The sequence below is a fragment of the Dromiciops gliroides genome, chromosome 1 (genome assembly GCF_019393635.1).
Source record: "Dromiciops gliroides isolate mDroGli1 chromosome 1, mDroGli1.pri, whole genome shotgun sequence".
NCBI lineage: Eukaryota > Metazoa > Chordata > Mammalia > Microbiotheria > Microbiotheriidae > Dromiciops > Dromiciops gliroides.
Genome location: NC_057861.1, coordinates 559,409,668 through 559,434,521, shown reverse-complemented (window position 1 = coordinate 559,434,521; position 24,854 = coordinate 559,409,668). Strand labels below are relative to the sequence as shown.

Here is a 24,854-nt window from a genome sequence, read left to right as displayed (position 1 = left end):
TCTAGAAGGCCTTCAAGTAGAAAGTGGTCCTTGAACTATGAAGGGAACAAGGGAATCTATGAAGTTAATGTGAGGAGAACATGGAGGAAAAGTCAGTGCAAAGGAACAAAGACAGAGATGATGGAAGGAGGGACATTTGTGAGGAAAAGTTGGGTCATTTTAGCTGGATAACAGAGTATAGGAAGCGGAATAATGTTGAATAAGGCTGAAAGACGGGTAGAGCCTGGTTTCTGATGGGTTTATAAGCCAAAAAGAAGCATTTATATTTTATCATAAAGACATCAAGGAACTCCTGGAGTAGGGGAATAGGGGAATGCTATGTCAAATTTAAGGAACCTCACTTTGGCAGCAGGGTATAGAATGTAGTATGAGAAATCTGAGGCAAACAAATTAGGAGGCTATTGAGACCACCTCTCAGTCAATGAACATTAATTAAGTGCAGAAAGGTGACTCAGTGAATAGAGTGCTAGACCTGGAGTCAGGAAGACCTGAGTTCAAATCTGACCTCAGACTAATTTCTAACTGTGTGATACTTAGAAAGTCACTTAACCTCTGTTTGCCTTAATCTGCTAGAAAAGGAAATGACAAACTCTTCTCATCTATTCTCATACTTTTGCCAAGAAATTCCCATGGATTGTATAGATAGTATGTCCCATGGGATCACAAAGAGTTGGACATGACTGAGCAACTGAACAATGTATTATGCACTATGCTGAGCAATAGGGATACAAAAATAGGTAAAAGGAACCCCCTACCCTCAAGGAGAGTACAATATAAAGGCAAAAGTTGCTGAATATCTTACCTAACATGGTAACTGTATAAACAGAGAGATGGGGCCAGATGCAAGAAATGCTTTAAAGGCAAAAATGACTTGATTTGACAACTGATCTGTTGGGTCACTTTCCCTTAACCTGTATATCCAAAGCTGACATTAAGAAACTGGGAAATTGGAAGAGGATAGTGGATACCTGTTATTAAAAAAGTGAACTTTGGAACAGGTAGGATATGACAATAAATACATTTTACCTCCTCACTAAATCATGCAACACTGACTACCTCTCATCATATCCTACCTAGACCTTTGACCAACTTCAAGTAGGATTTAGGAAAAAGGCTATTTCTTTTTCAGACTCATTGGCTCCATATGATGGAGTCAGTTCCTTTTACTGAGAGACAATGTATCAAAGAAGTTAGAAGTCTTGATTTGTAATCTAAAATTAGCTTCAAATTCTACCTCTGATACTTCACTTTACCTCATTTTCCTCAATTATAATAATGCCTATATTAATTTCCTCAGATATTATCCCTTCTGATCTCCTCCTTCCACTTTCCATTATTACTTTTCCTGCTGAATTTCCAATCTCTCTTTATCCAATGAATCATTTCCTGTAGTTTACAACATACCCAAATTACCCCAAATCTTTAATAAAAAAAAACCAATCACTTAGTTCCACTATCTATGTTTCTCACTGTTTTTCCTAGGAAAAAAGTCAATGTTACTAATTGAATTAATAGATTAATTAATTAATGAAAAGCTATTTATTAAGTGCTTACTATGAGCCAAGAAGTGTGCTAAGTCCCAGGATACAAACACCAAATAAATGAATTAGTGAATGAATAGATAGATAAATAAATATGGCATTCCTTACCCTGAAAGAGACTGTATTATAATAGAGACAAGCAATACATATAGGAGAAGGGTATCCAGGGAGGGTTATTATGGTTTTGAAAGTTATATTTATTATAAGTGGAGTCACAGGGGAGCATATTAGCAATTGTACTACTAATTTGATTGATTACTCTTCTGACTGAAGAAGGACTGAAGACTGAAAGCTGGGGGTGTTTTGAGGTAGAGGGGATAAAGTACATATTTCACATCAAGGTAGCTGAAGAAAAAGAGAAGAATCCTCCATAACATGGTCTTTGGTCCAGATATCAAAGTGGAAAGAGAATAAAGTAAAGCATGGCTGGAGCTGGGCTAGATAAAATAGACCACATGAAGCACTCATTCCCAGGGTATGCTTCTCACCTCCATCCAACTAATTCTTTTTTTTGGGGGGGGGCGGGGCAGGGGCAATGAGGGTTAAGTGACTTGACCAATGTCACACAGTTAGTAAGTGTCAAGTGTCTGAGGCTGGATTTGAACTCAGCTCTTCCTGAATCCAGGGCCAGTGCTTTATCCACTGCACCACCTAGCTGCCCCCACCTCCAACTTATTTTTCATCCTTTGCAGTTGGCTTCCAACCTCACCACTTCACTCAAATTGGTCCCTCCAAAGACAACAAATATATATTTGTATGACCAACTCCAGTGCTTTTTTCTTATTCCTCATTTTTCTTGACTCTTAAATAGAATTTGACACCTTTGCCCACCCCTTAATATTGGAGAATATCTCCTCCTCAGATTTCCTTGACCCTGCTTTATCAAGGAAGGTTTTCTCCCCATCTGACTGACATCCTTTTCATTTTCTTTTCAGAATCATTACCCATATTCCACCCCTATTTGTGGATGTGCCAAAGAGCTTGTGTCTTGAGTTTTTTTTTCCTTAACTCTGTACTTTTTTCTCCTGGTAAAATGGCATGGATTCAACTATCATGGAAGTGTGACTCTTAAATCTGCATCCTACTCTTGTCTCTTCTGAGTTCCAGTTCCAATTGCCTGATAGATATTTCTACCTGACTGTCCATTAAGTATCATGAGGTCAACATATCCAAGACTGATCTCATTATCTTTTCTTTTTTATTTTTTCCCCACACACACACACACACACACACACACACACACACACACACACACACACACACTTTTTTGATTCTGTTGCGGGTACTACTACCATTCTTCCAGAATCCCAGATTTACAACCTAGGACTTATTTCTCTTCACTCTCTCACTCTCTCACTCTCCTTCCTTACACAAATCTTATATCCAATCAATTGCCAAGTTTTATCAATTCTATCTTTCCAATGTCTTTCATGCCCTAATGTTTTGTTGTTCTTGTTTTGTTTTTGTCCACTCATAACAACCCTTTATTCTGGTTTCTCATCATCTCTCACCTGTGCTACTATAATATCCTTCAAATTGGTCTCCCCAGATCCAACCTATCTTCTCTCTAATTCATGCTCCAAGCCTGCCTGATACTCCTAAATTCAGGAATCACTGTGTTATTTTGCAGTTGGAGAAGTTTCGGTAGAACCTCATTGCTTTCAGGTAAAAAAAAAAAAAAGATACAAACTCCTCTGGAAGGCATCTAAATTCCTTCACAATCTGGCTCCAATCTATCTTTGTAGCCTGATTTTACATTATAAATCCTTATATGACTAATTAGAGTACTCCATGTTCTAGCCAAGCCAGCCTACTATTCACCATTTCCTATATTCAGCATTCCATCTGCTATCTTTATGTCTTTGTGCAGGCTGAGTCCCATGTCTATACTGCTTGCCTTATCACCCCTGCCTCTTGAAAAGGCTAGCTATCTTCAATGCTCTGCTGAAGAGCCACTTCTTTCAAGAAGCCTGTCCCCTCAGTTGTTAGTGACTTACCCCCAAAAGGACTGTTTATTTAATATAAATATTGAAACAAGACATCAGCAATGGGAAATGGGAAATAGACATCATAAATGATATTGATGCTGGTTACAATAATTTTATAGAAAGTTAATGGCTATAAATCTATTGCAAAAAAATGCAGAAAGCACATTACTCAGTAAACAATTGACTCACTGATTTCTAGTGTCAAAGGTTTGTATATAGACTTATTCATTTGTCCTCAGTCTCTTATTTTAGTGCTTGAGATAAACATATCCCTTTGAAATCTGACTATTTTCCTCACATTATTTTTGCCCATATTGTTGAAGAATGGCGATTTGTATTATGTATATTTACATATCAGCATTTTGATTCTATTATATATTTAAACATAACAAAAATGCATATCATTGTCCATCTTCAGTTTTCTGGAAAAGTTACACTTTCTCAAGCTACTTTATAAATATGATGCTTTTTATTGAAAATATCATAAAATCCATTATAATTTAATATTTGGGGTTCTTGCCAATATATTTAATACATAAGATTATAGCATTGAGAATGTCATCCATTGTGTCTGTACTATTAAATACAATATCAATTGTAAGATTTATAAAAGGAAATTTGTGTTATTTGCATTCTTCATGGTTTCTAGAATTCTAGATTTAAGGGACACAAAGAAAGCTATCAGATCTTAGTAAAAAGGGAATTATCCTTTACAAATTATGAGAATTACTAAGATGTTGGCATCTGGATATTTATTATAAGTGCATTGGTGCTTTGATGTAATACTACTTATGATAGCATAGAATTTAGTAGAAAATGACCACCTTTAACTTTTAAAAAATTGAAAATATATTTTTCAAATTTTAGTATAATTATGTAGTGCTAATTAAAGTCTTAGGCACCTGGTGTACATTCAGAATAATGGTTTTCTTCTTCTTAGAGCACAAAGAGACCCCAAAGGGCATCTAATCCAACCCCCTAATTTTACAGGTAAGCAAACCAAATCTGGGGATGGTTAAGTGACTTGCCAAAGGTCACATAGGCAGTGTGCATCTGAGGCTGCTTTTCAATCTGTGCCCTCAGACTCCTAAACTACTTTCTTTCCATAATACCATGCTCTTGTCTGTTACTTAATTGGCTGCCTAAGCAGAGTTCTTTTTTTTTTTTTCTAAGCAGAGCTCTTAACCAGGGGTCTGTAAACTTGTGTGTGTTTAATTTATTGATAACCACATTTTGACATAATTTCTTTTGTAATCTTCTGAATTTTACTTTAGACATTTAAAACATTATATTGAGAAGGTTTTATTCCAAACTGCCCAAGGGGTCTGGAACACAAATCTCATATATTTCCTCAGGCTATCCCAATTACTAACAATCATATGTACTTTTCAGTAACACCTCATTTTAAAAATAATACTTGCCTAAGTATTAGAAAAGCTTTAACTCCTACACATGAGGGTACTTGCTTTTCACACTGATAAAAGATCTAAGGCATATCTAATAGTGTCATAAGAAAAAAAGTAACCCAGGCTTATCTGGAACCTATCTTCATCAGCTTTATCTTCTAATATGATTGACTGGACTTGCTCCACACTTATCTGTCTAATACATAGACAAACAGGTTCTTGATTTGAGATAACTCCTCTCCCAGGAAACACAGCTGGTGGTTCTTCAGTTACCCAGGGAAAAATGGATGGGTAGCTTTAATGGAAACCACATTGATTTCCACAAAGAAATCATCTCCATATTGTAAGCACTAAATATTTCAAATATTGGCATCCACCATAGCACCATTAACTTGCTTCTCAAAATGACAGAAAAAATGGTCAGGTCAATCCAAGAGTCCAGTAGTCCAGTTAAGATAATGTTTTAAAAACACATATATACATATATATACATACATACATACACACACACACACACACACACACACACATATATATATATAAAATGTACACATACACACAGATATACTCATACATAGACAAAACAATATTTATAGCATATTATGGCAAGGCAGGGCAATGACTTGAATTAGCACATTTCATACCTCTCCTCTATTGTTTCTTCCTCCTTGATTTTTTTCTTGTGACTACTTTCATAGCCAGCTTTGCTAAGGGTCTTACTTGCGGTCCTATTTCCTCTTAACAAGCACTCTTAAGGCTATAATGAGTGTTACAGTTGTGTATAAGTGAGAGTCTGATTTCCATTTATTAAGCATTCTTTAGGCTGTACTGCAAAGTGTACAATAAGTCATCAGAGATACTACATGCTCCAAAGCAGCATTATTAAACTACATCTATCCTTCTGAATATATTCATTATAAAAATCCCCTTTTCTATTGTTGTTCAGCAGTTAAATGGCTATCTTCAATTTTAATCATTGATACATTGCTAAATTGAGGACTGACTACTAGAAGAATAGAGAATCAAGGTGTTAGAATGAACCATAATAGGGGGCAGTTAGGTAGCACAGTGGATAAAGCACCAGCCCTGGATTCAGGAGGACCTGAGTTCAAATCCGGCCTCAGACACTTGACACATACTAGCTGTGTGACCCAGGGCAAGTCACTTAACCCCCATTGTCCCACAAAAAAATTTTAAAAAAAGAATACAAAAAAGTTAAATGGAGTTGCGAGAGAAAGAATAACATTGTCATTAGTATAAGAAATTCCTTGTACCAATGTAGTTTGGTATGATCTCTGCATCTTATGGATTTAGAGAGCTGACTAGAGCACAGAGAAGTTATTTGATATGCCCAGGGTCACTTGGCCAATGTGTTTTAGAGGCTGAAACTGAACTCACATGTTCATGGCTCCAAGACCACCCTGGCTCCATCAACTATTCCATGCTACTTCTCAACATAAGCACATGCTATCCCCAGCAGCAAGCACATGTGTTACAGACACGTAGTAGATACCTAAGAAATACTTGATTGATAGGCTCTTTGTTGTTGTTTAAATGAATTACACTGAGAGATAACTGTTGTTGTTTGTCATTTTTTTTGCAAAGAAGACCATGACATTGGGGTGAGGCCATAACATGCAGTGAATTGGATTTAAATGAAGGAGAGCTGTACAAAGTCATCAACCTCACTCTCTTCCCCAAAGCCAACTGGGTCCAGTGGCAAGATCTATATCAGGAGTACTGAAGATGGCCCCAATTGTTTGAGGCAATTGGGGTTAAGTGACTTGCCCAGGGTCACACTAGTAAGTGTAGGAAGTAAGATTTGAACTCAGATCCTCCCAGCTTCATGTCCACTGTGCAACCTAGCTGCCCCATTGAGAGATAACTATGATATAATGGATAGATCCCCAGTCTCAGATACAGGAAAACCTAAGTCCAAATCCCACCTTTAAAACATTAGCTCATTTGGAAGAACAAAGTCAGGAACATCAAAGAAACAAAGGGGAAAGATGCAAAGGAAATAAAAATAACAGTATCAGTCTTTCAACTATATTATAATGTGAGAGTACTGATAAAGTATAAAATAATTTTGATTATGTTAAATTAAAATTTTCTTGTATAGATAAAGCCTATATAGTCAAGAATAGAAGGAAGGCAGAAAATTGGGGGGGGGGGAAGGTGATAGACAATCTCTCAGTTAGGAGGTAATTGGTTTGGAATATTGCTATAGTGTAGGAAATGAACTAGTTGATTCAGAAAAAATAAAATATGAAAAACTTGGAATTATGAAGGACAATGCTATCCACCTTCAGAGAAACAGTTGACAGGTGGATAAAAGCATATTTTACGTATATGTATATAAATGTATATTTATAGCTATGTGTATGTATGTATAATATTCACACTTAATGGTAGCCTTTTTATGGGTGGGGGAGGGGAAATAAAATTAAAAGTGCACAGTAGAGGACAAAAGAAAACCAACAAGGAAGCAAAGAAATTTGGGCAACTTCAAAAACAATGAGTAGTATTTATTATATAAGTTTTCTTGAAAAAGAAATTTGTTGTTTTATATAGAATCCTATCACACTTTGCTGTGTGAATCACAACTTTTCTTTCCTCATTTTGTATATAAGTTTAAAATAAAAAGAAATTTACAAAAAAAGGGAGAAACATTGGCTGTATCATGCTAAGCAAGTAATTTAACCTGTCATTATCATAGGCAACTTTTTGAGGAGCAGAGGCTCCTCTCTGTCTTCTTTGTGAGCTGCTTACATGGATGGAATTACAGATTTAGGTTTTAAAATGAATCAGATCATAAATAATAGGCCCTTAATAACTGTTAGTTGAATTGAATGAGTTGAAATTTCTATCTTTTTAAAAAATATATTTTGCATCCTTTTTAACAGCAGAAATTTTTAGCACCTTACAGAGCATATCCACTTTGGATTTCATTTAAATTAACACTAATGTCTCTGGGGGTGGGGTGGGTGGTGTGGGAATATTTAATAGCTATTTCAACATAAAAACTTAGAAAAGTTAACCTGACATTTCTTGTCTGAGCAGACTTCAAAGGAAGAGAAAAGGAGAAGTGAAAAATAAAATATTTATAAAAAGAGTTTAAAGAATTTTTGAAAGCAGTTTTTGCATTTCAAATCTCTTCCTCTCCCCTTCCTGAGTCTTCACTGGTTGTCACAATACAATGATGTCAGATATGTAAAGCCCCATTACTTTGAACCCTCAAATAAATGAATGCTTTCTCTCTTTTCCACCCCACAACTTGCACATACAAAAGAGAATCAGTATGCACACTTGAACACATATTTAACTTTTTTGAGAAAAGGTAAAACTTCCCTTAAAAAAAAGAAAGAAATGGATAGTTTTTAATTTAAAGCAAAACTTTTAGCATATGTCCTGGGGTCAATACTTATATAGACTAATTTTCTATGCACCCATATTATTGTACAATGTACATTAATATATATGATAATGCTCTAGGGACTCTAGTATCATTGAGAAATAATCCAGTTGTTTTCCTTATAATTTTAATTTATTGATTTTGTCTTATTAGACAAGAAAGAAAACATCTTAGTAAGAGTTCTATAATAAGAACTGAAATGAACTCTGCAATGTTGCCATGAGCATCTCTCCTCTAATGAAATATGACCCAGTTTTCATGATCTTCTGATCTGTAAAATTCCTCGTTAGGGAGACACCAAGACAGTCATCAGATCCTACTAAGGAGAGCCCCACAATGTGTTCCGTGATTATAAAATGTTCAAATCTGGATATTCATTTGGAAGTGCACTATTGTCCCAGTAGATCATAAGCACCTTGAGGACAAGGACTGGCTCATTTTGTCTTTGTATCTTCCATGCATGCCTAACAATTTCTGGAACATTGAGAAAACTGATAATTGCTTATTGAATTGAATCAAAATTTTTATAATACTTGCCATAATAGCTTGGACTTCCTTTTGAAATTATTTTTATTGGAATTAACAGAAATAACCATTTTAATTGGTCATTCCACTATTCTACTATACCAAGAAATACACTCTGAGGTGTTTGTTGGGTGCTATTGTATTTATAGCTACTTATCCAGTTTATCTGATTAGTGTTTGCTTAATGAAAACAAAACAAAACTAAACTAAATTCATTTGCCAAGTACTCTGTTTCCTCTTTCTACCCTTCTCTTCCCTAATACCTACTACCTGAGGAAAATTAGTCATCTGTTTCATGAAACTGTCATCTTAACTAGCACTACTCATTTACTTCATCAAAAAATAAGCTGTGGGGCAGTTGGTGGCACAGTGGATAGAGCACCGGTCCTGGATTTAGGAGGACCTGAGTTCAAATTCGACCTCAGACACTTAACACTTACTAGCTGTGTGACTCTGGACAAGTCACTTAATCCCAATTGCCTCACCAAAAAAAAAAAAAAAAATCTGTAGAGTAAGTACCAGAGTAAATATATGTCTCAATTCTGCCACTGATAGTTAATATGGAGTACATATAAGCAGCAACTGATAGGTTTATAGCCTTCCATTAATTAGCTCTGGCAGTATAAGTAAAGAGAAACTTGGAAGTCACCAAAGCTATTTAGAATGATCCCTGCCTTAGAACACTTGCCTCACCTTAAGAAGCCTGAATAAGCAGTACTAATGACTGAGGTAATCTCTAGATAGAGACTCTTAGTTACTATCTTCCTCCAAAGTCAAGTTGATTGGCCAAAAGCTTTTTAGCCTTGTCAGAAAAGCTGAGATTGAAAGACTAATTTCTTTCAAGCTAGCATGGAATAAATTTACCTTGAGTTTCAAGTGGTCAAACAAAAGCACTAGAGGAAGAAGAGCAAAATTTATAATTATTTTAGAAAAAAGGTTTATTTGGAATTTGGGAAACTTGGAAATATTTTGAAAGAATGGAGAAGGCTATATAATAACACAAAACTTTGACAGAAGTGATCAGGAGATTAGAGGAAAGAATTATAAAGTAGAATTCTGATTTCCTGAAGATAGTTAAAACCAAAGATTTATAAATATAATTAAAAGAGAATAAAACTATATGCATTAGAAAATTTTTGTCAAAGATCAGTATGCTTACTTAGAATTAAATGATTATAGCAGTATAGTATATAATAAACCCTCAAATCCAAGCTTTTGGAACAAAAACTCATTATTTGACAAAAACTGCTGAGAAAACTAGAAAATAGTATGGCAGAAACTGGGCATAGACCAACATCTCACACCAGTAAAATAAGGTCAAAATGGGTACATGGTTTACACATAAGAGATGAAACCATAAATAAATTAAGCAAGCATGGAATAGAAAATGGTGGAGGAAAGGCTGTGACCCTTGGTGCTCCTGACATGCACTGTCCACATACCTTCAAAATAATGCCATAAGGGGGGCAGCTAGGTAGCGCAGTGGATAAAGCACCGGCCCTGGATTCAGGAGTACCTGAGTTCAAATCTGGCCTCAGACAATTGACAGTTACTAGCTGTGTGACCCTGGGCAAGTCACTTAACCCCCATGGCCCTGCAAAAAAACAAAAACAAAAAGAGAAAACAAAACAAACAAACAAAAAACCCCACAACAACAAAATAATTCCATAAGACAATTTTTGGAGCATCAAAACCCACAAAAGAACAGAAGGAAATCATTTTCCAGCCAAACACTTCTTAAAAGGAACACAGGGAAGGTCTGTGGAACTGGGCAGAGAAAGGAGCACAGCTCACAGTGCAGATTCAGCCCCAGGCAGGCTATCCTTCCAGAGACTCAGATTTATCACTGTCAGCAGCTATTTCAAAAACTTGGCTCATGGACCTGTAAGGGGGTCCAGCAGTTGGTCAGGGGTAAATAGCTGCAGTCTCTGCTGGCGCTAAGGCGGAGTACCCATATTCTGAACCAGTAAGCAGACTCGAGTGACAGTGGCCCAGTGGGGGAGGGGCACAGGCACACCAGGGTACTGACCATAGAGAATAAAATTTCAATCAGACTTCTGCTTCCAAGGTAAATAGTAAGCTGGCCATGGTCACTTACAGGCCAGGTGGGCTGAGAACGAGCCTCTTATCAAATCATACCTCCTGGGACCCATTGTAGCTTGGGACACTGCTTCACGGAAGCAGGGCTCCATGGTAAGAAGGAGTTAAAAGCCAAAAAGTAAGCCAGCAAGATGAGCAGGCAGAGAAAGCAGCAGACCATTGAAAGTTTCTTTGGTTACAAGGTAGATCAAAATACACACTCAAAATAAGATAATAGTAAAGTCTAAGCTCGTACACTAAAGTTTCCAAGAAAAATATGAATTGGTCTCAGGCCACAGAAGCACTCAAGAAGGACTTTGAAGATAAAGTAAGAGAAGTAGATGGAAAAGTTAAACAGAGGAAAAAATGGAAAGATAAATGAAAGTGATGCAGGAGTGTCATGAAAAAAAAAGTCAACAGCTTGAAAAGCCAAATTGGCCAAATGGAAAAGGAGGCACAGAAGCTCTCTGGAAGAAAATCATTTCTTAAGAATTAGGATAGCGCAAATAGAAGCTATTGGTTTTGTGAGAAATCAAGACACAATAAAGCAAATCCAAATGAATAGAAAAAAATAGAGGTCAATGTGAAATAGCCCCTTGGAGACAAAGCTGACTTGGAAAATAGATACAGGAGAAAGAACTTAGGACCAAAGATGATATAGAGAGTAAAATAAAATGTAAAACAGATCATTTTGATTATAAAAAATTTAAAAAGTTTTGCACAAACATAACTAATGTAACCAAAGTTACAAGGGAAGTAGAAAACTGGGAAATAATTTTTAAACAAGTATCTCTGATAAAGGCCTCATTTCTCAAATATATAAAGAATTCAGTCACATTTATAAAAATACAAGTCATTCCCCAATTGATAAATTGTCAAAGGATATGAACAAGCAGTTTTCAGACAAAGAAATCAAAGCTATCTATAATCATATGAAAAAATGCTCTAGATCACTATTTTTTATCTCTCTCTCTCTCTCTTTTTTTTTTTTGGTGAGGCAACTGGGGATAAGTGACTTGACTAGGGTCACACAGCTAGTAAGTGTAAAGTGCCTGAGGCTGGATTTGAACTCAGGTCCTCCTGACTCCAGGGCCGGTGCTCTATCCACTGCGCCACCTAGCTGCCCCCTCCAGATCACTATTGATCAGAGAGAAATGCAAATTCAAACAAATCTGAGGTATCACCTAACACCTATCAGAGTGGAAAATATAACAAAAATGGAAAATATTGGATGTTGATGGGGATGTGGGAAAGCTGGGATGCTAATACACTGTTGGGGGAGTTGTGAAAAGATCCAACCATTTTGGAGATCAATTTGGAACTATGCCCAAAGGGCTATAGAACTGTGGATACCCTTTGATCCAGCAATACCACTGCTAGGTTTATGTCCTAAAGACATCCCCAGAAAGGGAAAAGTACCTATTTGTACAAAAATATTTATAGCAGCTCTTTTTTTGCGATGATTAAGAATTGAAAATCAAATGAATGTCCATTAATTGGGGAATGGCTAAACAAGTTGTGGTGTATGATGGTGATGGAATATTATTATGCTATAAGAAATGTCAAGTAGGGACAGCTAGGTGGTGCAGTGGAGAAATCACTGGCCTTGGATTCAGAAGGAACTGAGTTGAAATCCAGCCTATGACATGACACGTACTAGCTGTTGTGACCCTGGGTAAGTCACTTAATACTCATTGCCCCACCCCACCCCCCAAAAAAAAAAGAAAGAAAGAAAAGAAAAGAAAAGAAAAGAAAAGTCAAGCAGGATGACTTCAGAAAAGCCTGGAAAGATATTTATGAAATGATGTATAGTGATGAGAGCAGAACCAAGAGAACATTGTGTACAGAGACAGCACTATTGTTTGATGAACTGTGAATGACTTGACTGTTCTCAACAATATAATGATCCAAGATAATCGCAAAGGACTATTGATGAAACATACTATCCACCTCCAAAGAAAGAACTGATATTGATGGAACAGACTGAAGCATGCTATTTTTCACTTTCATTTTATTTTCTTGTATAAAATGACAAATATGGTAATGTTTTACATAATCATGCATGTGTAACCCATATCTGATTGTTTACCACCTCAGGGAGGGTGGAGGGGAGGAAGGGAAAGAAGGATAAAAATTAGAACCCAAAATTATAAATAAAAATTTTTATTATAAATATTTTAAAAAGGAAGTTATCAGAGTCTGTCCTGTAGTCTGTGTCATACCTTAGAGGTAAAAATGCCTCCTAAAATGTTTGTTTTACTATTTCAGGTACTTAACTTCCAGGGACAATGGGCCACTATCAAGTTGTCTTCCCCCTGATTTCTGCTCTATAATGATTAAACCCCTAGGTTTCATGATACTGAAATTGTACTCCTGAGTCAACTGATGTAGGACAGGTTGAAGACACTTAGTTGGAGAATGGGTAGCAATATATGGAAGAAAATCAGCATAGGAGAATTCACAGTTATTGTACCATATGAACTGAAATCAATCCCTACCTGCCTTGAGAGAATATGGAAACTGAACCAGAAGGCCCTGCATTTTCGTTCTTGAAGTAAATGTGAGAGTAATAAAACCAAATGTAACCTGACAGATTGTTCTTTTACATTTCAGTTACTTTTACCTTCACACAAAGAAACAAGGAACATAGGCTGAACACATTATCATCCTAATTTCAGACTTATTGCTACCTACCTACATCGTTCAGTTATGCTTTATCAACTTTTATTCCCTTAGGCAACGAGATTGGCTATTGTTCTGAGGAGTCTGTGGAAATACAAGAAAATACTATTTCTCATCCAAACAAACATTCTTGTCATACAGGTGGTATCATTTCTTTACAATCAATACAAAAGGAAAAGGTGCATTTATATCATTCAAAATATAAAAGGTATGAAATCCAGTTTGCTCCTTTGATCATTTTTATACAATATAAAGAGTTCAAAGATTACTTCTGGTGGCACCAAGATTTTCTTTCATCTAAGTTAAAACTGTCTTATAAATAGTTATACATGTTTGCAATTTGATGAATGATTTGTTTATATTCCTTCATGGGCATATATTTGTGCATGACATAGTCTTGAATAAAATTAGGATGAACAACTAAATTTCTTATAAGACCTTGATAAATCCAAATGCTTTTCATATTTTAATCTAAAAGTAGCAATGTTGAAATTAAGCTGTTCAATTATCAACCCTCCAACTCTAATCCTAAATTTTTTTCTAACTAACCCATATTCTAACTCTAACCTCAATTCTGACTAAATTTATTTCTAATGCTAAACCTAACCCTTCCACTGTGCCTGCAACTCTATAAAATCAATAAATCAATGTGTGATTTTAAAATGGATAGCTTTGTGGGTTAATTTATAAAATGCAGGACCATCACCATATGAATAATTGGTTTGTATGTGTGTTCAAATATATTCAACATTAATGAAATACTTATGCACTAACTATAATATAACAAAATATGTTCTAAAAGCTTTAGTGCAAGTTTTAAACTACTAAGTAATTTTAAACAACTAAGACTTTTGGAATACCTTGTATAGTGTTATATTAGTCAGTCAACAAGTATTTTTTGGGGTTGGTTCAAAGAGGGTTAAATGACTTGCCCAGGGTCACACAGCTAGTTATCGTCAAGTGTCTGAGGTTGAATTTGAACTCAGGTCCTCCTGAATCTGCAGCCAGTCCTTTATTCACTGTGCCACCTAGCTGTCTCTCAGTAAGTATTTCTTAAGTACCACATTATAAAGGTGGTAGAGATACTGTGAATACCATTTGACCCAGTAAAAGCACTAATAGATCTGTATTTAAAAGAGAGAGAAAAAAAAGGAAAAGGACATATATATACAAAAATATTTATAGCCGCTCTTTTTTGTGGTGGCAAATAATTGGAAATTAAAGGGATGCCCATTACTTGCGGAATGACTAAACAAGTTGTGTTATATGATTGTGATAGAATATTATTGTGCTGTAAGAAATGATGACCAGCATAGTTTCAGAAGAACATGAAAAGACTTATATGGACTGATGCAAAGGGAAGTGAGCAGAATCAGATGAATATTGTATAGTGTAGGAGCCCTATTTTATAACAATCAACAGTGAATGACTTAGCTATTCTCAACAATAAAAGTATCCAAAACAATTCTGAAGGATTTACTTGCCTTCTCAAGGATTAGGAAGGAGGTAAAAATTGATAATTCAATTTTTAAAAAAATTTTTAGGGGGCAGCTAGGTGGCGCAGTGGATGGAGCACCGGCCCTGGAGTCAGGAGTACCTGAGTTCAGAACCGGCCTCAGACATTTAACACTTACTAGCTGTGTGACCCTGGGCAAGTCACTTAACCCCAATTGCCTCACTAAAAAATAAATAAATAAATAAATAAATAATTATTTCGTTAGCAACAAATATTTATTTTATTTTTTTTCAGTTACATGTAAGGGTAGTTTTCAACACTCATTTTCATAAGATTTAGAGTTCCACATTTTTCTCCCTCCCTCCCTCCACAAGACAGCAACCAGGTTATATATGTATAATCAACAAGTGCTCTTTTTATCTTGGATCATTGTATTGCAGAGAGTAGTTAAATCATTCACAATTGCTCATTGAACAATACTGCTGTCACTATGCACAATATTCTCCCAGTTCTACTTACTTCACTATACATCAGTTCATGAGTCTTTCCAGGATTTTCTGGGATCATCCTGTTTGTCATTTCCTATAGCATAAGATCATTCCACCACAATCATATACGACAGCTTCTTCTGGCATTCCTCAATTGATGGACATTCCCTTGATTCTCGATTCTTAGCCACCACAAAGAGTTGCTATAAATAGATTTTTGTACATTTTCCCCCCTTTTCTCTTTTTCATGATTACTATTGTTAACTGTTTCCCTTCCATCCTATTCCCTTCCCTATGATATTTATTCTACTATCAATCTTCTTTCATCATATCACTCTTCAAGAGGGATTTGCTTCTCTGTCCCCTCCACCACTCTGCCCTTCCTTCTTTTGCCCCTCTCTCTTTATCCCCTTCCCTTCCTATTTTCCTGCAGGGTTAGAGAGATTACTCCACCCAATTGAGTGTGTATCTTATTCCCTTATTGAGCCAATTCTGATGAGATTGAGGTCTTTGAGCCTTTTCTGATGAGAGTAAAATTCATTTACTGCCCTGCTCCTCCCCCATCTCTTCCCCCACTCCACAAGCCTTTTCCTGTTTCTTTCACCTCTTCCCTTCCCCCTTCCCTAATGCATTTCCCTCACCCCTCAATTTAACACTAAAGATGTCATCATGGGGCAGCTAGGTGACACAGTGGACAAAGCATCCACCTTGGACCTAGGGGGAACCCAGCCAAAACTCAGCTTCAGACACAAGACTGCATGACCCTAGGTATGTCCCCCAACTCCAATTTTTTATGGTTCTCTAGAGTCTTGTATTTGAAAGTCAAATTTGCCATTCAATTCAGGTCTTTTCATTACAAATACCTGAAAGTTCTCTTCTTCATTACAATTCCATTTTTTCTTCTGAAAGATTACGATCAGTTTTGCTGGGTAGGTGATTCTTAGTTGTAATCCCAATTCCTTTGCCTTCTAAAATATCATATTCCATGTCCTCCTTTCCTTTAATGTAGAAGTTGCAAGGTCTTGTGCTATCCTGACTGGGGCTCCACAGCATTTGCATTCTTTTTTTGTTTTTGTTTTTTGGCAGTTTGCAATATTTTCTCCTTGATCTGAGAGCTCTGGAATTTGGCTATAATATTCCTAGGAGTTTCCCTTTTGGGATCTCTTTCTGGTGGTGATCGGTGGATTCTTTAAATTTCTATTTTATCTTCTGCTTCTAGAATATCAGGGCAATTTCCCCTGAGAATATCTTGGAAAATGATGTCTAAACACTTTCCTTGATCATAATTTTCAGGTGACCAATAATTTTCAAATTATCTCTCCTGGACCTATTTTCCAGGTCAGCAGTTTTTTTCCAGAAAATATTCACATTTCCCTCTATTTTTTTATTCATTTGGATTTTCTTTATTGTGTCTTTGTTTCTCATAAAGTCACTAGCTTCCATTTGGTCAATCCTAATTCTTAGACAATTATTTTCATCAGAGAACTTTTGTACCTCTTTTTCCATTTCGCCAATTTGGCTTTTCAAGCTGTTGACTTTTTTCTCATGTCTTTCCTGCATCACCCTCATTTCACTTTCCATTTTTTCCTCTACTTCCCTAAATTTATCTTCAAAGTCCTTTTTGAGCACCTCTATGGCCTGAGACCAATTCATATATTTGGAAAAAATTTATAATTCAAAATTTAAAAAAAAATCCATGTTCTATTTCTTTTTATATGTAATTGGAAAAATAAAATAGAAAAAAAAAGAAAATCCTGGGAACACAAAAAGAATCAAATGACAGTTTCTATCCACCAGGAACACATATTCTAATGGAAGGAGAAGATAAGCAAACAAATATATACAAAGCAAGCTGTATACAAGATGGAAAATAGGAAATACTTGAGGGAAGGTACTAGAAAAGGCTTACTATAGAATATTAAATTTTACTTGGGGCTTAAAAGAAGTCAAGGAGGTCCCCTTTTTTCAGGCAGAGGCTGTCACTAGTGTGTTTTTATGCTGCGCTCCTTTCCTACCCTAGCTCAGTTCCTCCACCGCCGCCTCTTTCCAGTTCTTCCCACCACTGCCATGGGCTTCAGAGATCTTAAGACACCTGTGGACCTGCAGCACCTCAAGGACTCCTAGGCAGTCAAGAGCTACATAAAGGGGCATGTGCTGTCCCAGGCTGACATCGCGGTGTTCGAAACTGTCTGGGGCCACTGCCTGCAGACTTGTACCATGGTCTCCACTGGTATAACCACATTAAGTCCAATGAGAAGTGGAAGGTAAGCTTGCCAGGAATAAAGAAGGCTTTGGGCAAGTATGGGCCTGCTGATGTAGAAGATACCACAGGAAGTGGTGGAGCTGTAGACAGCAAAGATTTTGATGATATTGATCTCTTTGGGTCTGATGAGGAGGAGGAAAGTGAAGAAGGAGAGAATCTAAGAGAAGAACACCTTGCTTAGTATGAATCATAGAAACAAAAACAGAACAAAACAAAAAAAACCCTTGCAATTATTGCCAAGTCTTCTCTCTTACTGAATGTAAAACCTTGGGATGATGAGATAGATATGGCAAAATTGGAGGAATATTTCAGAAGCATTCAGGCAGATGGCTTGGTCTGGGGATCTTCTAAACTAGTTCCAGTGGGATATGGCACCAAGAAGCTTCAAATACAGTGTGTAGTGGAAGATGATAAAGTTGGGACAGATATGCTAGAGGAAGAGATTTGAAGATTACGTGCAATCCATGGATGTTGCTGCCTTCAATGAGACCTAAATTCTACCCAAAAATTATATTTGAATAAAAATATTTGCAAGCAAAGAAGAAGTCAAGGAGGTAAGCTTATAGAGATGAGGAGGAAGAACACTCCAGGTATGCATGACAGTCAAAGAAAATGCAGTGAGTAGTCAAGTGTTTTGTTTGTAGAATTGTAAGAAGGCCAGTGTCACTGCATCACAGAACATGGTGGGAAGTTGAGTAAAGAAGAGTAGAGAGGAGCATAGGCTGCAATAGGATTATTTAAGTAGTATATTTCCCTTTTTGCTAATCTGCACAATTTATCTTTTTGTAAATATTATCCATTTCACTTAGACTGTCAGTTTTACCAGCATATAATTGGGAAAAAATAGCTCCTAATAATTGCTTTAATTTCATCTTCATTTTTGGTGGATTCACCATTTTCGTTTTTGCTTCTGATAATGTGGGGGGTTATGAAGGTCTTTGAACATTACAAAGAAAGGATTTTGTATTTGATTCTGGAGGTAATAGGGAGACACTGGAATTTATTGAATGGGAGAGGCAGGAGGATGATAGTCGGTAGTAGAGAAGTAGGAAATAGACAGTGAGAAATTGAAATAACTGATAGAATGGGAATGAAAACTGTTAGAGGAGACAAGAAAAGATTGGTAGAGGAATTAACCTGGGTAAACAGTAAGGCCAGCTCTTCATGTGAATTAAAGGAGAAGATAGAGGCAGAAGTCACATATATGTTATAAGATGATGGGGATAGAAGAGATAACTCATGGTGAATGGACTCATTGTTTTCTGTACAATAAGACAAGGTTCTAACTTGAGAGGATGTAGGGAGGGGAACAGTTAGAAGTTCAAGGAGGAATGAAAATGTTTAGAAGAACCATTTTGGCAAGTGGGATACTGAGTTGATAAGGGAGATATAGAAGGATTGCCTAGAAGAAGTGAAGGTTCTCTAACATAAATTTGTAGTTGAACCAACAAAAATAATTGTGTCATTTTTCTCCACTTTTGTTTAGCAGCATATTTATAGGAGTGAAGATAGTAGATGGTGGGAGAGATTCAAGGCTGATCTTTGGCAGATTACAATTGATTATATGATAATGGATCCAGAGACCCAAGGGAAGAGGGAAAAGGAGAGTTGACCTGACTCATCAATGCATCAAGAAGGGGAAAATATGGAGAGGAAAGCTAGCAGAGATGATCTGGGAGAGGATTGAAGGGTCAAGGTATTAGAGGTGAGAGTATGGACAAAAAGTATGGTTTGGCAAGGGAGGACAGAAGGACAGGTGGAAAACCAATATATTTTGGCCAGATAAGAGAATTTTGGAATTCATGGACATGAAGGTAGTGCATTTATGGACATTAACAAGATCAAAGCTATGATTATTCTTGTATGGGGCTGAAATGGGGTGGAGTCAAGAAAAGTGAATGGGTTGAGGAACTTAGTGGTTAGGGTCTTTGACAGAGTGAATATGTATGTTGAAGTCCTCTAGTATAAGGGCAGAATTTGGGGAGGAGAGAAAAATGGTGAGCCAGTTTCTGAACTCATTGAAGAAATAAGGGAAGTGATCTGGAGGTATGTAGAAAAGAGCTAGCAGGATTTTGATTGGGTGGTAGGCATATATGAATTTCAAAAGAGGAGAGTTTATTGCATGATAGAGCTAGAGTGAGAACCTAGAAGTAGCAATGGGGAGCAAGGAGTATTCTATCTCCATCACCTTGACCAGTTAGCCTAGAGGAATGAGATAGTACAGCCAACATTTGGAGAGGGTTGCAGAGAACTATGTTTCATCATCAGAAAGCAAGGTTTTGGTGATCTCTGCAAGATGGAAGAAGTTGGGGAGGAAAAGATTTAGGATGAAAGGAAGTTTGTTGCCTGTGAAACACATTCCAGAAGACACAGTGGAAGGGGAGGATATAGTTTGGCTGTGACTTTTGGGTGGGAGCCTTAGTTGAAATAGGATTAGGAATCAGTTGGGGTGGGGGTAAGTGGGGTTTGGATTTTGACCCATAAGGGTTTGGAATTACTGGTATATATAAGGTATGACTAGTTGGGAAAATATCCAACTTGAGATGAAGGTACCATTCCTGTTGGCAGAGGAGTCTGGAGATCAGGCAGGAGAAGGCACAGAAGGAGACAGAAATCCTAAACCCCACTTACTTTATTCTTCTTTTTCCCTCGAGAGACAGAAATCATAGGAGATTCAAGGTCTGAGGTCTAAAGGAAGGTCACTCCTTTTCACACTGGAGGCCATCTACATCTTGGGCAGGTGATCAGGCTCACAGCAAGAAGTAGAAGTTTCTTTTTACTGGCACAGAGGAAAGTCTGATTGGGGCCCCCTGGCAGCTATACCTGCAGGGACATGGCAGTAGAACACAGAAGGCTCATGGTTAAAGGAAGGTGTTACAGGGGCAGCTGGGTGGTGCAGTGGATAGAGCACCGGCCCTGGAGTTGGGAGTACCTGAGTTCAAATCCGGCCTCAGACACTTAACACTTACTAGCTGTGTGACCCTGGGCAAGTCACTTAACCCCAATTGTTTCACTTTAAAAAAAAAAAAGGGAAGGTGTTACTTTTCTTCTTGCCTTAGGCTGGAGATAAGGCTAGCATAGCAGGAGGTAAAAGTAATACACACGGAGAAGTTGTATTGACACAGAATATTTCTATCTATCTATCCATCTATCTATCTATCTATCTACTTGGAATATTATTATTTATTACTCATTAGAGATCTAGTATTATATCTATTCTAGGAACAGATACAGCTATCTGTCTGTATCTAAATATACATATAGAACATATAAAAGCACAAATTCATACCATAAAAGGAGTTATATTCTCATAGGGGTGATTAGATAAAGGAGATGCCATGGCCAATAAACTTTTCTCCTTTTAGCCAACCTTTTGGTATTGAGTTTTTCTGTATTTAGCTAGAATGGACTTCCTGTACTGTCTTTTGACAGAATTATGATCAAAGTCTTTCCAACTTGATAGTACCAATCAGGATTTATGCTCTTTAGGCATAACTTTGGGCAACCCAAGGTAACCTATATAACATCATACATTCATTCATTTTTTATTAAATATTTATCAAAAGCCTACTACTTGAAAGGCACTGAGCTAGATATTAGGGACGAAGATAAAAACAAAATGGTTCTTTCTCAAGGAGCTGATATTCTATTTAATGAAACCAGTGTGTGTGTGTGTGTGTGTGTGTGTGTGTAAGTGCATATGTATATATATATATATATATACATATATATATGTGTATATGTATGTATGTACATATGTATATATACATATTTGGGAAGTCAATGCAGGTTATGAAAGAAATAAATACAAATTAATTTTAGAGATGGAGGTCCAGATACAAGTAGTGTATGAAGAGATATTTGAACAGAGCTATAAAGGGATATCCTATAATGTGACTTGTCTGGAGGTATTAACACTGATAAATTTGAGGCAAAAAAGGAATTTATTATTTCTCTCTTAAACTTAAATAAATTCTATGTTCACTTGTTTAAAATCTGAAACCCATAGTCTCCAAACAAGTATTTGATTTATAAAATCACAAATATTAAAATTCTACAAATAGTGCTTTGCAAATGAGCTGATGGTCTATGATGTACTGCAGCTGTCCTTAGCTCAGTCTTTGTTTTGCCTTTAAATAAGTCTTCTCAGTACTTCATTTTAGTACCAAAATTAATCTATTCCTCAGACTTATCTATATCTCTTCTCAATATGTTATGTGAGAGACTTTTTTTTCACAAGTTAATATTATCAGGCTTCCTTCACAAATGTTCTTTTTCTGTCCATTTCAGTAACCAAACTATTTTTACATAAAAAGTGTAGTATCTTACTCACATAATTATAATTTAACTCAATATTCAATGCCTTTGGGACCTTTTATATAAATATTTCTTTCTAAGCTTTGCAAAAGATTTTCCTGTGCTGTCTCAAAATAGAATTTCTCATTGACTTCAGTAGATTTATTTTGCCTATTTAAACAACTAAGGATTAAGTCTGCTGTTCATAGTGGCTAAAATTCTCCCCCTATGATTTCCATTGCTTCACAAAGTTGCACAAATTGAGAAACTGGACAATTAGATTTTAATTAAAACTAAAAGCATTTAAAATTAAGGCTATAGCTGTTTTGTAAACTATAAAATTAAATGCAGTACATGGAATTCTATTTTCTTAAATATATTCAGATCATTTTGTTGCTTTTAAGATTTGAATAAGCAGTGTATCAAAAATAGAATTTTAAATCATTGATTTTTAATGGGCTTTGTCTGAGTTAATTTTTTCTGTTGTTTTCAACTACGAATTCTGAATTGCTGTCAGGAAATAAGATAAATCCTATTGTTTTCAAAGATCTGAACAAGCTCAGTATCTAAGACTCTTTCCAGTTCTAAGTTCACTTTATGGAGGATAAACAGACAATCCTAACCGAAGCAGGATTTAGTCATCATGAAAAAGGTGAAGAGCTTGCCCAGTGGTGTATACCAGACCTAGCCTGAAATCTCTCAGAATATTTGAGCAGGAATTTTTATTCCTCTAGAGACATCTATAACACTATAACATCTTTTGACAGCCTGTATCACCACCCCAGCTATAATCTTCTTTGTTGTGTGTCTAATGTAGACATTATTCCTAAATCATATCAGAAGCAATAAGGCTTTTATTTCATCTGTTTAAAATCACATTTTGATCTGAAGAAATTTGAATCTAAATGCTACACTTGGTAAAGTCATGTCATTTGACAGAGATAACATACTATGCCACTTTTCACAAAAACCAATGCTCAAGTACTAAATAATAACACTACATTACTTCTTAATATTTAGAAATGCAGAACCACTAGACTTTGAAATGAAAGGTACATTTAAGATCATCCTTTTGGGGATGGGATAACAAGTCTAATGATGTTTACAAAGGACAGTCACACAATAAATAAATCACGAAGTCAGGGCTTAAGCCTAAATCTTCTAACACAGTCCCAATACAAACTGTAACTCAAAAAAAGACCTCCCCTTTTGTGGGAGGAAACTCCACCAGAAGGGAAGGGAACTTCTGGTGTGGGGGGCATTAGAAAACGAAGGTCAAGGCTTTTCGGAGGGGTGAGGAGTCTCTGGCAGCGCTCAAGCTCTGGGGGTTGACTTAGTCATGGTGGGTCAGGTGTGGCCCCTCCCAAATGATTCAGCTAAAATTTTCAATATTAATCTTTATCACAAATAATTTTTACCACATGATTGATAATATATATTATGCCTACCATTGCAGCCACCTTGTATTTACTCTGTGTGTCTGTATGCATGTGGGTAAACTTCTAGATAGAAACTTTAACTTTTGCCTTTTTCTCCCCCGTTCCTATAATTAGTTGATGCACAGGCAACAAATGTGTGAAGACAACAAGCATGTATTAAGTACATGGCCAGGGGAGAACCTTCATTGTCATGAAGTTGGAGGTCTGGAAAATCAGAAGCAGAAGCTGGAAGAGGAACGGCTAGGCAGAAAGATATTTTAGGGTAAGGAGATCCCAGGTGCAGAGGAAACTTCCGGAGCTCCACAGCAGCTGAAACATGGTGGCAAAGGGCAGGAAGTCATAAACATACTGAGAAGGGGAAGGTAGGTGATTAATAAATACTTACTTACATGCTATCTTCTGTTTCAATTACTAGACTATAAGTATTTGAAGGCAGGGGATTTTTCATTTTTGTCATAGTAAAAATTTACTATCACCTACCATAGTGCCTGACACACAAGCAGGCAATAAAATGCTCATTGATTTATTGACTTTATTGAGAGACATTTGAATGAAGTCACCAAATTTCACAACTTCACAAAATAAACCCTATAATTATTGATATTCTTCAAATTACAAGACAAGGGAAGGAAGGTACATTATAAGCAAAATTATCCCTTACAAAGACTGTACTGATTCTAATGAAAAAAAAATAGGAAGGAAATGCTATATCAATTTTCATTAACTTAGGATATAAAAAATAAAGTTTTCAGAAAAAATAAATTAAGCTGTCAACCAATCAATTAGTAAGCATTTATTAAGTGTCAGGCACTGTTTTAGGCTTTCAAAATATGGGGGGAAAATGAAATAGTCCCTGACCTCAATGAACTTGTATCCTATCAGGTGAGATAACATATAAACATTATATATACAAACACACACACACACAATATGTATGCACAATAAAGACAGAATCTTTGGCATGTTAGGAAGGCATTAGCAACTTAAAGGATAAGGAAATTAATCCCAAAAGAGACGGTACTTGAGCTGAGCTTTTCAATGAAGGGATTCTAAAGAAAAAGCAGTGAGAGAGGAATATGTTCTATGCCTTGGGGACTGGCTATGCAAAAACATGTAAATGGGAAATGGGATATGATATATATGACTAACAGCAAGAAGGAAAATTTGGCTGCACCACAAAGTTCAAAAAGCAGAGAAATGTATTAGAATTCTAAAAAGATAAGAGGGGTCCAGGTTGTAACAATCCTTGAGAGTAATTAAATTTATTATAATTAGA

General features: G+C 36.3%; 1 protein-coding gene and 1 pseudogene across 6 annotated transcripts in view; one reads left to right on the top strand and one right to left on the bottom strand.

Annotated features, from left to right (window-relative positions):
- LINGO2 (leucine rich repeat and Ig domain containing 2) overlaps nucleotides 1-24,854 on the bottom strand; it is a 1,558,843-nt gene that overhangs the window by 1,234,243 nt on the left and 299,746 nt on the right. The gene's annotated exons all lie outside the window — the stretch shown is intronic.
- On the top strand, nucleotides 17,648-18,337 carry LOC122751729 (annotated as a pseudogene).